The sequence below is a fragment of the Apium graveolens genome, chromosome 6 (genome assembly GCF_009905375.1).
Source record: "Apium graveolens cultivar Ventura chromosome 6, ASM990537v1, whole genome shotgun sequence".
Classification (NCBI taxonomy): Eukaryota; Viridiplantae; Streptophyta; class Magnoliopsida; order Apiales; family Apiaceae; genus Apium; species Apium graveolens.
The window spans coordinates 283,296,845-283,313,692 of record NC_133652.1 but is presented as its reverse complement, the minus strand read 5'-3'; positions in this window follow the sequence as shown (position 1 = coordinate 283,313,692).

The following is a 16,848-nucleotide window of genomic DNA, read 5'->3' as shown; positions in this document are numbered from 1 at the left end:
TATTATTTTGGGTTGTATGTTCCTTGTCTCATTCATCCCCAACCTATCCCTCGGGTCTCTTACAAATTAGTTAAGTTCTCCAGCCTTGATCATTTTTTCAATCAGCCTCTTCAAGTGAAAACATTCATCAATGTTTTTTCACTTATCGTGATAGTAGTCACAATACTTATGAGCTTTCTTCTTGTGGTCAGCCATCTACATTTTGGCTGGTGGGATGAAACCTGATTTTCCTTTCATTTAGTGGAAAATTTTGGAGATCGGCGCGTTAAGTGGTGTTAACGCTGTCAATTATCCATCTCTTCGCATTTCCAAGCCTTAATCTCTTTCCTTCTTATCATTAGCCCTTCGATCATGCTTTCGGGAGTATTCGTAGCGGCTTGAAAGTCAGTTACGGTCACCTCTTCGGGGCTTCTTGTATCCCTCGAGAATCTCCATCTTCCATCGAATGTTGTTATCCCTCACATATATACCGTTCAAGAACTTTAGGATATAATTATTAATTTGAGATTAAAAAGAGAAAAACATATAAATTTGATTGTAAATAAAAATTCATACAATGTCTTACATGCTTCGCCATTAGGAAATTCAAATTGCATTACTGAAGTAATTGATTGAATTCAATAATCTAAAATAAATATATAGAAAGACTTTACACAGGCTTATTTGAAAATTTCCTCAATGTGGAAGTGTACCAAGTGTTTTTGATAGGTTCACATTCCAAAGTCTTTAGCTTATACATTCCTGGCCTCATGAGTTCAGCTACAGGGTAAGGGCCTCTCCAATTTGGATGAATTTTTCCTTGTCTACGGGGCATTGACATTCCTAAATTCCTCCTACTAGGTAACGAAAAAAGAAATTGTGCTCCTTTACCCCTGAATCATAATACTGGATTCCCTGAAGATGGTATTTTAGGTTTCTCTCGTGGACTACTTCACTTTCTTCTTCAAGAAGGTCTACATTAGCTCTTAGGCCAACTTTATTGCTTTCTAAATTAAACACTTCGGTGGGGAAAGTGTCTAGACCCATTTCCACATGCCAATCTGAAAGGCGTCTCGCTCGTGGATGATCTTGGCATTTTTAGATAAGCCCAAAAGACCCATCATAAATTTTGGGCCCATAAATCTTTGGCTTCTCCCAACCTCTTTTTGATTCCATCGAAAATAATCTTAGTTGTGGCTTCAATCTCCCCATTTCCTTTACGATGACCAATATAGCTGAATTTTTGTCGGATCTCGAATTAGTGCAAGAAATTCATTTTATCATTCATTTTAATTTATATGTTAAAATAACAAAGCAATTAGTAAATATTTTTAAAAACTGTATCATTTTTCTCATATGTATAACTTGTTTGTCAAACATTTAGTATCGTATCTTATACCTCTAAAATTTTAATTTGATTAAATGTTGTTATGTAAATATTAATTTTATGTGACAATAAATTTGTGGGTTATAGTGAGAGGTATTTCAGACTTAAATCTATTGTAATAGTACTTCTATAATTAGTTAGGGTTGTAGTAGTACTTATATTATTGTTAGTTGTGGTAAGTGGGGAATTTATATATAACCTCACTTAATAAAATTTAAAATTTTGGAGAAAATATCATTTTTAAGTTAATTTTTAAGAAAATATCATTTTGGAGAATATTTATATATAATCTCATTTTATTTATAATACAAAATAAATTAGATTAATACTTGTTTACCCATAGGCTTGTACATGTACATCCAATTAATATATATAATATTGAGCACACTTTGTTAGATCATATTTTTATAGAAAGTAAAAAAAATTCGAAATTTGTAATAATAATAGGAAACTAAAAGAAAAAACAATTTAAACTATATCACGCCCAATAAAATCACTGATACATAATTGGGCCCTACAAAATAGAGGATATGAAAAAGGTGGGTAGAACCCTAATATAAGCAACTAGTACATGGGGGCTCTAAAATAATAAATTGGTGTTATTTGTATTTTCTATGAAAGATTATTTTAGTTAACAACATTTGCTGGTTATCATGAATTGATGTTGTTTACCAAGGTTAAGGTAATAATTTGAATTTATTCATTTTCCTTTCTTATGCTTTTTTCCAGAAATTATATATAAATATTAAAGCACTACAACAAGTATCCTATTTATCTTGTACATATGTATGTAGGTTGACATGAAATGTCACTTGTATTTGTTTTTACATGACCTCCATTTCAAGAATTATCCTTTTCAACATTATATGTCAAGGTAAGAAAAATAAATTCACTTATATTTATATTATATTTTTTGTTCCTTATAAATAATATGCATGATATATTAAAAAAACAAAAATTTATAGATAGGAAGCCCACATATTATTTATATTTATGTTCATATTTGTTTAATTATCTTAATAAATTTATTTTATATTTATGTGTGACCTTACTTAGGAGACATTTGGACATGAATTATTTTTTTCTTGTTATTTGCAACAAGTTCCACAAAAAATGAAGAAAAATCTCAAGTTAGTTATCTTTGTCCTTTTCATCAATGCTCCAAGTCCCTTCTCTTTCTCCTCTTCATCAATCTAGGCGTGTAAGCTTTCTTTGTAATTTTTTAACTTTTCTTATGCAAATATTTAACATAAATGCAAAAGTAGATAGTATAAGTGGATCGATTGTGAGGTGTGATTTTTATTTTTTAGTGTATACATGGCAAACCACTGAAAAGTACTATGTATTAACCTAATAATACATATATTCAGAGTTTCTCCAAAACACCCGAAAAAATAAGCATAACATTTCTTATATTCATGCATAAAAAGAAAATATATAAAAATGAGTATATTCCTCCAGAAAAGCTCCAAGCTCCAAAGATCTCTGAACCTCCACATGCTCCAAAACCTTAAAGTTCCAAAGCTCATTTCAAGCTCCAAAAATTCTACTTAAGTATATCTTACTAGGTTGAAGCTCAATTTGAAGCTTCAAAGCTTGAATTTAAATTGGGGCTTAAATTAAGGTTTATGAGAAAGGAGAGAAAAAGGTGAGACATGAGTGAGATTTTTAAGATATGAGAGAAAGAGGGGAGAGAAGAGAGAGATATGAGTGATGAAAGAGAGAGGAAATGTGAGAAAGACGAGAAAGAGACGGTGAGAAAGTTGAGGCTAGCGGAGAGAAATAGGGGAAATAGGTGAGAGATATTTTGGAAAAGGGGGAATAAAAAGGGGAAATAATTTGTTAAAATTAAAGGGGGGAAGTGTAGTCAAACTGAGGGTAAAAAAGATAAGTCATTTTTTAGTTTTTTAAAAGTAGCCATAAAAACCGTTAACAAAATCAGCCGATATCAAAGTTCTAAGCATATATTTGGCCTTTTTCATTTTTGATCATAGAAAACAACTAGTATGGGAAATCGATATCATATTTTGTACAAATTCTAATATATCATCCCAATTCTTCTTCCTTATGATCAAGGCTTGCTTCTTCTTAGATTTTAGCTTCTATAATATGCTGCAAAGTGTTCAAGTCCGTCTTAATTATAAAACTTGATCTTTGACATTGTAATTTTCCCAGACCTTGACTTCTTCCCATAATTTTCTTGTAATTCCTCTTATCAGAGTCTGAGGAACTATAGCCTTTTCTTAAAAACTATTTTCTTTCTTGAAATCCTTGTAGCCCAGATTTATAAAGCTTTTCATCATTATTATGATCCCTTTTAGTGTCTAAATAATTATCAGAGTTTGAGTCATCATCAGTATTTGATGACTCAGTATCATACTTTACAATCATGGCCTTTCCTTTCAAAATGGTTCTTTCTTACAGATTTATCCGTTGGTTTTTCTTTAAACGTGGGAGTAGCATGTCTTGTCCTTGGCCCTTTTCACTTATTTTCTTGCTCCATCTTCAGTTCATGATTTTTCAACATTCCATATATCTCATCTAGAGATGTATCTTCAAGAACATAGTTATCTCTTATTGATATAACTTTCAAGTTCCACTTTTCAGGGAGTACAAGACGAAACTTCAAGTTCGAATCTTGTGGATCATACTCTTTATCAACAAGTGATAAATCATTCAACAATTTCTGAAATATATCATAGATTTAAGTCAAAGACTCATCAACTTTTAAGTCAAAGTGCTTATACTCCTGAGTGAGTATTATCCTTCCATTCTTCTTGATATGAGTTGTGCCTTGACTCTTAACCTCCAAAGTGTCTCAAATTTCCTTGGTTTTTTTGTATCTAATCACCCCATTGGATATCATATTGTCTAGACTGTTATGCAAAAGATGTCGAAGTTTTATATTTTTCATAATAGATTAAAGATCCCCACGATAGTAATCCTTTTTATCCTTGTCAACCATATTTTTTTCTTGATCAAGAATAACAACAACTAGTTTTATACGCCCATCATACATAATGTTTAAGTATTCACGATATTTTGCCTCCAAACATATGGCCATCTTGACTTTCGAGAAAGGATAGTCATTAATCTTTCTAGATTGGAAATTTGATGTATTCATATATGCTCATATTTGGTAGACTTGGTTTGTTGCTGGTGGTGGAAGATTTTCTTGAGTTTCTTTATCTTTCATTAATGATTATTTTATCGAATTAGGTACTGAATAATGAAGAACAATTTTTATATTAATGGATAAAAGCTGATTACGGCTCTCTCAAAGGATGTACAACTATCCTTGAGAGCTTCTATTAGTTATATACTAACAAATCAATTTCTTCTGACATGAAATATGTTGAAATTTTGTCTTCGTTATCCATTTTTAAATATTAATGAAATAGCTCAATTTAGACCGATATGGGGTAGGTTGTGGGGTTGGACAAAAATTGAAGTAGGTTTCTGGACTGGACTACACTTTGAATTTAGATTTTGGTCTCCTTTTTTATTTTTTATTTTTTTAAATTTACAGCATATTTCTAGAGCATGGAGCATAGGTACATTAAGAGTTTGAAGATCTTATTATTTGTTTGTATTTTCTTAACATATTGAAATGATTAAAGAATTATTAATTCCAATCAATCATTTGGATTAAAATTACTCAAAGGACTATAAAAAATGGTGAGTACCATATATAAGTAATATAAATGATATTTAAATAATTTTAATATATTTTTGTGAGCATTAATTATTTGTTGAAAATATATTCTCATTATAAAATGAAGTTACAAACTTATAATTCTTTCCTTAAATGATTACTTTGTATAAATATTAAAATATTTTTTCAAAAAAATTATATTGTCTAACTCTAATATAACTGGTAGATTCAAATTATAACTAAAAATTACAAAGTTGGTATGAAATTTAACTTGTCATTTTCTACCATTTGTTAGTTAGAAAAAAAAAGTTAGTGGGCCACATAATAGTCATTTGTTACCAAACTCAATAAAATTATGATGAATTACTTAAAACCTTAGGCCAAGCTAAGTAGTGTAACTCCTTAGTTTTGACGATCATAACACAACAAGCCATCATGTTCTTAATTTAAGACTGTTTGCACGATATATGAGCTTAATGACATTGCTGTTTAAACATCATGACAGCAAGCTATCATAAGGCAGTAATTTATTTCAGCAAGCTATGATCACGTTATTCAGAACAACAGCAAGCCAAGATGGATAGTCCAGATTCAACACGGAAACAAATTTTCAAGGAGAAATTTTAGGAATTTCTTTTAATGAATTTTAAGGACTTCTCTATTATATTATATGTGGTTTATATATATTAGAGCTTAGTTATAAAATGTTTTCTAACTTTAAAATAGTTCCTAATTTGTAGGAGTAAGTTTTCTTTTCAAACTCTATCTCCTACAAATCTGATTGAAAAACATTTTATACTCATACAAAATAGAAGAGACTTTTTCTGATCATTTTTCTTTTTTCTCTCTTCTATCAAGCGTATACATGAATGTTGGAAATCAGCCCAACTAATTTAAATGTTAGAATTGGATTCTAACCATTGTAAGTTGTTGAGGTTGTTTTGAACGTTAGTGTATATTTATATATGAGTTTTCTTGTAGTTTTTATGACTGACGTATTGCAGCAAGAACACTCACAACTCACTGATCTTTATTTATTCTAAAATACACTCGAACTCTTAATTATATACACATGTTTTATCTTAGAGAGTCTATAGTTTGAGTTGTAATTACTTTTTCATTCGATTTGTATTGTTCAATTTGTATTGATTAGTTGCTGGATAGTTGGCTAAGGGAAACAAGGGTTTGGTGAACTAGCGCTAGAGAAGTTTGTACTATGGGGTAGTATATTACTTAGTGGGCAGGTTCAGAAATAGGGTTTCCGTAAGCCATTATAAGTAGCTCGGATAAAGGGAGATATATTATTGTATCTTGTAGCTGTAAACTTATTATGATTCAATAATATATTCTCTTACCAAGTTGGTAAGGGACTAGGACGTAGACCATAGGGGATTAGGGGTTGAACCTGGCTAAAATTCTTGTGTGTTCTTATTACTCTTCTACATACTATTTTCTACACTGCATTCAGTCATCTTAGCTTACCATCATTGTCAGATTATTGAACTATTTATAAAATCTCAGTAAGTGAATATCGGGTAAAATTTAAAACTAATCTTAGTTAACCATAATCACCTATTCACCCCCCTCTAGGTGTATTTTCATTTGGTATCAGAGCTTTGGTATACTAATCTTCCTGTAACAAGAATAGTATTCGATCGAAATGGCTGACAAATATCCCAAAGGAACCTCGAATTACCAAGCACATCTCTTACTTGGTACAGAAAACTACAACTGGTGGAAATGTCATATGAAAGTCTACCTATCCATGGAGCCACTTGCATTGAGAGTTGTTCAGAAGAGTCCATTTGAGTTCAAGGACAAAGAAGGTAAAGTGAAAGACATTGATGATCTCACGAAGTATGAACTACTCAAATACAGTTTCAATGGAAAGGCTAGGAATTCTCTCATGAATGGGTTATGTCCTAGTGAATGTGATAAATTCTCTTTATACAAATCAGCTGAAGAGTTATGGGATACTCTGGAATTGTATCACGAAGGATCCAAGAGCTTAAAGAAGGTGAAATTGAGCAAACTAATGAATGAGTTTGGAAATTTCAAGCTTCGAGATGGAGAAACTATTCGAGAAAGTCAAGCTAGATTCCAGAAAAATCTGAATGCCTTCAAGCAACTTGGTAAATATATCCCTCAAGAGGAAATTAATATGAAGATACTTAGTGTTGTGCCATTTATCTATGAACCAAAGGTAACAGCTTTGGAATCCTTTCCAACTATAGATACTATGGATCAGTTGGCTGTTTTTGCAGAATTGGAACAATTTGAAAGCAAAATCAAGAAAAGCCAATCAAGTTCTATGTAAGCTCCAGTTGTCAAATGAAGCACTTAGCTCTTCATACTGATAACAACTTACTGGAATCTGAAGATGAGTGAGATGAAGAACTAGCTTTAATATCCAGGAAGATCAGAAAGATGATCGAGAAGAAGAACAGGCTGAAAAGAGATAAAGGCAGTTTTTCCAACAACAAGAAGGCCAACAAGGATTCTAAAGATCAGACATGCTTTGAATGTAGAAAGCCAGACCATTATAAGCGGGATTGCTACAAATTGAAGTCAAAAAAGCAAACTGTCTTCAATGATAAGAAGAAAGCTAAAGCTTTAATGACTTGGAGTGACGATGACTCAGTTTCCAGTGATGATTCAAGAGGAAACATGATTAATCTTACCCTAGTTGGACTTGATGATGATTCTGTTCGAGGAAATTCAGAAAGTGGCTACCTAGAAAGTGATTCAGAAGAAGATCAGAGTGAGGTAAACTCTTGTAAATATAATTTAACTTCTGAAAATATTATTTTGGAACCACTAACCATGTAGGAATTGGAATGAATGTCAACAAGAAGGACAAAGCTCTAAGATATAAAGAAAAACATGGCATGCCCTATGATTATGCTATGCCTTGGAAGATATGCAATATTTGTGGCAAGAAAGGGCATCTGGAAAAACATTGCAGAGTTCAGAATGGATAGAAATCATACCATGGAGTAAATAAACAGAAAATAGCTTCCTATGGTCAGAATGGCAGAACAAAGATAGCTTACTATCATCAGGCTGGCAGAGTTAAATTACCCATATTTATCCAAAAATGGATAAGAAATCTGATTTACATGTTTTATATGTTTTATCTGCTAACCATGTCGGACCCAACAAATTTTGGGTACCAAAAGGTTGAGTTGTTTTATTTGTTTTGTAGATGTGTCTTGCCGCTCTAGTCAAATCAACTCAATGGATCTTGGATAACGGATGTACTAGACATATGAGTGGTGAAAAAGCACAATTCTTGAGTCTTTAGATGAAAAAGGGTGGAAGAATGACTATTGGTGATAGCAAAACTCTTCATATCCTTGAAAAGGTAAAATAGGTAATAAACATATTTCAATTGATAAAGTTCAATATGTTAAAGGTCTAAAATATAAACTGCTTAGTATAACTCAGTTATATGATAATGGTCATATGGTTGATTTTGGTATTGAGAAGTGTATTATTACTACTGGTACTAACAAAGTCCCCCTAGTTGCTAGAAGGGAAGGAAATATATATATTTTGGACTTTGAGTTGCAGAAAATAGCTTGCTGTCTTGCTGCAATAAATATGGATCCTTATGTTTGGAATAGAAGATTGGGTCATGTTCACATGGACTTTCTTAAAAAGCTTTCAAAGAAGAAGCTAGTCAGAGGTTTACCCAAAATCAAATATATCAAGATCGAGGTGTGTTCGACATGCCAATTAGGCAAGCAAATTAGAAGTACTCACAAAGCAAAGAAGATGGTATCAACTTCTAAACCCTTAGAATTTTTACATTTAAAATTATTTGGCCCGAAAACTTATAAAAGTATTGGAGGTAAGCAACATGGTTTTGTAATTGTTGATAATTATTCTCGTTTTACATGCGTATTATTTCTTCGTACTAAAGATGCTATTTTATTGAGTTTGAGAAACTAATTAAGTTACTTGAAAATAAGCTCAATACAAAGCTTGTATGTATAAGAAGTGATTGAGGTGGTGAATCCCAAAAACACTTTATTACTTATTATGAAGAAAGAGGAATATCACACGAATTCTCGGCTACAAGGACTCCACAACAAAATGGTGTGGTAGAAAGAGAGAATAGGTCATTGCAAGAAACAACAAGGACATTGTTACAAGAAAGCAAGCTACCTAGAAGTTTTTGGGCACAAGTAGTCAAGACAACGTGCTATGTTCTGAATAGAGTATTGATAAGACCTATTTTGGACAAGACTCCATATGAATTGCTAAAGAAAAAGAGGCCCACCATCAGTTACTTCAAGATTTTTAGCTCAAAATGTTTTGTGCTCAAGACAATTGGTAATGATGGTAAATTCGATGCTAAATCTTACGAAGGTATTTTTCTTGGTTATTCAATGACTAGTAAAACCTATAGAGTTTATAATTTGTCTAAGCATATTGTTGAAGAATCTATAGATGTTACTTTTCAAGAACCTAACAATGATCTTCCAAGAGACGAGGAAGATGATGCAGGTGAAGCTGGACAGCAACAAGCTGAAATAGAGAAGGCTGCTCCAGTAGATGATGCAATTGTAAAGATGGAAAAAAATACTCTTGATGGTCATAGAGGAAATAGAGCAAAGGATAAAATGCCAATCTATAATGATAAAGACTTAGCTCCTCCATCTAAGATAAGGAAGACCTCTCATGAAGATGTCTCAAAGCATTCATTTCCAAAATCTACAAGGACAGTGAAGAATCACCCTCCAGAACAGGTTATTGTTAATATTACCTATGGACTCAAGATAAGGAAAGGCAATGCAATTTTTTGTGTTTGTTCTGCATTTCTAGCTCAAGAGGAACCTAAGAATGTCAAAGAAGCACTCGAAGATGAAAATTGTATCTCGGCTATGCAAGAAGAACTCAATCAATTCGAATAATGTGATATTTGGGAACTTGTCAAGCCACTAAAGAATACTTCAGTCATTGGTACAAAATGGATTTTCAAGAATAAAGTGGATAAATTTGGTATTTTTACTCGAAATAAAGCAAGACTCGTGGCACAAGGGTACAATTAACAAGAAGGCATTGACTTTGATCAAACTTATGGTCCAGTAGTTAGATTGGAATCAATTAGGATGCTTCTTCCTTATGCATGCTACAAGAAGATCAAGCTACATCAAATGGACGTCAAAAGTGCTTTTCTTAATGGATTTATGGAAGAAGAAGTTTATGTCAAGCAACCCCCTGGTTTTGAACATGAACAACATATGGACTATGTTTACAGGCTCAAGAAGGCATTATATGGCTTAATGCAAGCACCAAGGGCTTGGTACAAGAGCCTTAGTAAGTTTTTGACCAGAAATGGCTTCATTCGAGGTAAAATCGATCTTATTTTATTACCTAGGCAAAATGGTAATGATATTTTGATTGTCCAGATATATGTAGATGATATAATTTTTGGATCCACTAATGGTTCTATGTGTGAGTGGTTTTCTAAGTGTATGAGCAGTGAATTTGACATGAGCATGATGGGTGAGCTTAACTATTTTTTGGGACTCCAAATCAAGCAATCTAAGGATGGAATCTATGTTCATCAGTCAAAGTATGTGAATAACTTGCTGACTAGATTTGGATTTGAGCATGTCAAGTCAAAATCTACACCAATGAATCAAAACAGCAGGGCTGACTTCCAAACGGTAAGGCAGTTGTTATCAAAAAATATAGAGGCGTGATTGGTAGTCTTTTATATTTTACTGCTTCTCGGCTGGATATTATGTATAGCATTTGTGTATGTGCTCGTTTTAAAGCTAAACCTAAGTAATCACACTTAAATGCAGTTAAAAGAATATTTCGATATTTAAGTGGGACTATTAATCTTGGGTTATTTTATCCTATTACAAGAACATTTGATCTTGTGGGGTATAGTGATGCAGATTATGTATGTTGTCAAATTGATAGAAAGAGCACAAGTGGTGTTTGTCCATTCTTAGGACAAACTCTTGTATCTTGGCAAAGTAAGAAACAAACTTCAGTTGCATTATCCACAACAAAAGATGAGTATTTAGTAGCTGGTAGTTGTTGCTCTCAAATTTTGTGGATGTTTTAGACTCAATGAGATTTTGGAATCAAGTGTGGCAAAGTTCCAATATATTGTGATAATACTAGTACCATCAGCATATCAAAGAATCCTGTGAATTACTCAAGAACAAAGCATATTGATGTTCGTCACCATTTCTTGAGAGACAATGCTACCAAAGGTAAGATTGAATTAGTTTTTATGCCTACTGAATATCAATTGGCAGATATCTTTACAAAACCCCTTGGCGAAGCAAAATTTTCTACCATTCGAAGAGAACTTGGCATGTGCAGTATATAATGGCAAGCTATCTTTGGAAATTTGGTAATGTTAGCTTACTATTAATTTTCATGTTAGCTTACTATGATTGTTTATTAAATGTCATAATTTGTGTTTAATTTGATTTATTAATTTTGACATGCCATTATCTGTTTATTGGTGCTTACTTATTTGTGTGTCTTGATGCTTTCTTTTCTCCAAAAGAGGATGCTCTCAACACTTCTGATCAGCCCTCAACCTAGATAGTTTTGATGCTTTAAGGTGGAGAAATTTAGGAGATTTATGTTTGTTTAAGGTTTATTTAAGACTTGTTTCATCTGTTGGTTTATGGTAAATCTGGTGTGGTTTGCTACTTGGTTTATGAACTTGGTTTATGATGGTTATTTTTGGTTAATACTTGATTTGCTTTGGTTATGTTAAAACTTGGTGAGGTAATGATATGCTTCTATGTTGGTTGTGTTGGATATACATTTGTTGTAATTTGCAGTTTAATTATTTGCAGTAGTGTATTATAAAGTATTGCTTAATTTTGAGATGCATAGATTTAGGGGGAGTTTTATAATTCTCCTAAATATGTGTAATCATCAAAAAGGGGTAGATTGTAACTCCTTAGTTTTGATGATCACAACACAACAAGCCATTATGTTGTTATTTAAGACTGTATGCAGGATATATCAGCTTAATAACATTGTTGTTTAAGTATCATGACAACAAGCTGTCATAAGACAGTAATCTATTTCGGCAAGCTATGATCACGTTATTCAGAACAATAGCAAGCCAAGATGGACAGTCCAGACTCAACAAGGAAACATATTTTCAAGGAGATATTTCAGGAGTTTCTTTTAACGAATTGTAAGGACTTCTCTATTATATTATAGGTGGTTTATATATATTAGAGCTCAGTTATAAAAAAATTTCTAACTTTAAAACACTTCATAATTTGTAGGAGTTTGTTTTCTTTTCAAACACTATCTCCTAGAAATCTGATTAAAAACGTTTTATACTCATACAAAATAGAAGAGACTTTTTCCGATCATTTTTCTTTCTTTATCTCTTCTATCAAACGAATATATGAATATTTGAAATCATCCCAACTAATTTAAATGTTAGAATTGGATTCTAACTGTTGTAAGTTATTGAAATTATTTTGAACGTTAGTGTATGTTTATATATGAGTTTTCTTGCAGTTTTTATGACTGACGTATTGCAGCAAGAACACTCACAACTCACTAATCTTTATTGTTTCTAAAATACTCTCCACCTATTAATTTTAGAGAGTCTATAGTTTGAGTTGTAATTACTTTATAATTCCATTTGTATTTTTCAATTTTTATTGATTAGTTGCTGGATAGTTGGATAAGGGAAACAAGGGTTTGGTGAACTGGTGCTAGAGAAGTTTATACTACGTGGTAATATAGTACTTAGAGGGCAGGTTCAAAAACACGGTTTGAGCAAGCCATTATCAGCTGGTGGGATAAAGGGAGATATATTATTGTATCTTGTAGTTGTAAACTTGTTGTGATTCAATAATATATTATCTTACCAAGTAGGTAAGGGATGATGACGTAGACCATAGGGGATTAGGGGTCGAACCTGGCTAAAATTTTTGTGTGTTCTTACTACTTTTCTACATACTATTTTCTGCATACTATTTTCTGCACTCTATTTAGTCATCTTAACTTACCATCATTGTCAGATTATTGAACTATTTATAAAATCTCAGTAAGGTATTATAGGGTAAAATTTAAAACTAATCATAGTTAGCCATAATCACCTATTCACCGGTCTAGGTGTATTTTCAAGTAGAACGTACTCATCCCATAACATATGTTTTTTTACTTTTTTATCTAAAATTCATAATTTTACATAACTTTTTAAAATATATTTTTTTGAATTAAAGTTTAATATTTATAATTTTATTCAAAAAAGAAATTCAAAAACTAATATATGAACTCATCCTCCTTATTCATCTAAAAATCATAATGGAATTATATTTTGGTACATATTAGACAAAATAATGTCTTTGTGTACTGGTCAACCATTTTGTGAATGCTAGCAAGAAAATACAAAGTTGGCTGACTTTGCCCATTTGTATTTCCTACATTGGGGAAAAACCCAAAATTTATTAGAAAACTTGTCTATTGAATATTTTTAGTTAAAAAAATATAAGCATGGTTTTCAATTATAAATTTTTATTACAGTTGAAAATATTAAAAATATTCATTATAATTACGTCAAAGTACAAGTCAGACGATTATTATTTCAAATAAAATTGATTAATAATTAAATAAAAATCAACAGTCATATTATCATTCTTTTTAATTCTTAGGCTTAAATAAACAATGTAATTAGTAAATATTTTTATAAACCTTATCATTTTTCTCATACGTATAATTTTTTTGTCAAATTTTTTTTTTATCTTATCTTATACCTCTAGAAATTTAATTTGATTAAAAGTTGTTAGTAAATATTGTTTTGTGCATGACAAATAATTTATTATTGTTAGTTAGTGTTGCATTATTACATATATTATTGTTAATTGAGGTCAATAGGTGGTTTATATATAATCTCACTATATAAAATATAGAATTTTCGAAAAAATGTCATTTTGAAGTTATGTTTTTTATACACTGCTTACCACTTGATTTTTAGAATGTCATTTTATTTACAACACAAAATAAATTAGAGTAATACTTCTTTAGGCTTCTACATCCACATCCAATTAATTTACATAATACATGGCCCAAAGTATATTGAATCAAAATTTTGCATTATTTTGGGCCCATTGCAACCCATGATATACAACTGGGCCTGCAAAATAGAGAATATAAAAAAGGTACGTAAAACCCTAATACAAGCACAAGCGGCCGCCCCCTTACAAACAAAATAAACTTGTACATGGCTATGAAATAGTGTTTTGGTGTTATTTTTATTATCTATGAAAGAGTATTTTGGTGTTGTAAGGTTAAACACATCTCCAAATGAATTGGTAGAGGATTAAGTGGACAAGATTTGGAGGTTTTCATGAATTGATGTTGTTTAACAAGGTTAAGGTAATAATTTGTATTTCCCTGTTTCTTCATTTCCTTTTCTTATGTGTTTTTTGAACAAACTTTTGTTAAAACATAAAACCTTACAATAAGTATCCCATTTTTCTTGTATATATGTATGTAGATTGACATGGAATGCCACTTGTATTTGTTTTTATATGACCTGCATAACAAGAATTATCCCTTTCAGAATTATTTCTCAATGTTAAAAAAAAGAATTGAGTTATATTTGTAATAACTTTTTTGTTCCTCCTAACTTATCAAATACATGATATACTAAAAAAATGAAAATTTATAGCTAAAAAGATCATATATTATTTATATTTTATCTTCATATTTGTTTAATTATAATATTAAATTTATTTTATGTTTATGTGTAACCTTTTTTCAGAGACATATGCGGAGGAATTTTATTTTTCTTGCTATTTGCAACAAGTTCCATAAACAATGAAGAAAATGCTCCAAGTCCCTTATGTTTCTCCTCTTCATCAAACTACTAGTGTAAGCTTTCTTTGTTCTTCTTTAAATTTTACTATACAAATATATAAAATAAATATATATATGCATATAGTACAAGTGAAGCCCTCATCACTATTTAACTTTATATTACCTGACACATGGTTGCAAATGAGATTTCTTACTTGATAAAGATGTAGCTCTATTTGTGACAAATTATAGTGCTCTAAAAACTTATATATCAATACAAGAACATGTAGGCTCACCGTTTTTAGCCTTACTAGAACCTTCTATTAATATAATAGATTAGTAACTATTCAAAAAGTATATAGTTATGGTTTTTTTTTAATCGAGTAATAATCACTATTTAACTTTATATTACGGGATATATGGTTGAAAATGAGATTTCTTACTTGATAAATATGTGGGCTCTGTTTGGGACAAATTATAGTTTTGTAAAAACTTATATTTCAATACATGAACAGGTACGCTCACCATTTTAAACCTAATAGTCTTAGTAGTGGAATTGGTGGTGGCATTGTTGGTGGTGAAGTTCCTGCTAACTTAAGCAGTGTCATTGGTGGTAACTTTAATAATGGCATCAACGGTGGTAGCATTGGTGGTATATTGGGTAGTCTTAGCAGTGACATTGGGGGTAGCATGACTAGCATCTTTAGTTACATTGGTGGTACTAGAGATGATAACATTAGTAGTGGATTTGGTGGCATTGATGATGACATTGGTTGTAGTGCTCTTGTTAGTGCAATTGGCGGCAATAGAAGAGGTATTTTTGGTCGGAGAATTGGTGGTGGTTTTGTTGGTGTTGGTGTTACAGTTCGTGGTAGTTTAAGCATTTCCATTGGTGGCCACATTAATTATGGTATTACAGGTGGTACAATTGGTGGTGGCATTGGTGGTAACATTGCTGGTACCTTTAGTAGTGGCATGGTTTGTTGTCATAATTTCACCATTGGTGGTATATTGGTTAGTCTTAATTGTGGCAAGGGTGGTAGCATTAGTGGTAGCTTAACTGGAAGCATTGGTGATGGCATGGCTGGTAGCTTTAGTGGTAGCACTGGTTGTATGTGCGGTAATATTTGGAGGTAGTGGTTTTAGCTATGGTCTTGGTCCCGGTTCCATTGGCGTATTAGCATCGCTAGTGGTTAAAACCTTGATAGTGGTGGCATTGGTGGTAGTGCTATTAATATGAGTGGTAGTGCTTGTGACATTAACCCACGTTACAGTGTTGACCAACTACCTTTCGCATCAACATCAACATTATCCTAATAATTTCTTGGAGCTCCGGATATGGCTATTTCCTAATTTTGTTTCTTGTGTTACTCCCAAGGCTACTATCACTTTTACAGAGGATGAACCCATGTTCACAATAGGATTTCTGACTTGCAGGAGATGTACTTCCGAAAAGCAGCTCACGTTCTCCAAGAATTTTGGGTTCTCCAAGAAGTTCATAAACCTTAGGCTCTTTGTATGATTTTAAAGATGTCTCAGCTCTTACAAAATTGTACCATAAAATCATTCCAGTGGTACCTTGATTTGATTAGAAATTAGATTTTTGTACGTACTCTCACTAAAATTTTTTGAAAATAATTACAATTCTCAAACCCAAAAAAGTACTCTGAAGCATGGGTTTATAAGCACATATAATTCATATATTTGTCTGTTTGGCCGTTTTTACTTTTTGAATTTAGGTCATGAACATTATAAATAATTTTTAAGTAATGATCTAATACAACAATGAATTGTGGTTAAAGTCCATGAATGATAAATAGTTACATATATTATTAGAAAGTATCATATATATATATATATAGTTCAGCTCTATAGAGACCAATATTTTATGGAGACCCTAGAGACATAGTTTTTAACCGTTAGATGAGATCTGATCGTGTGGCTAATATGGAAACACTTTAATGGCAGTTTCGTAATATGTGTACTATATGTGGGTAATATATTGCACCCAATA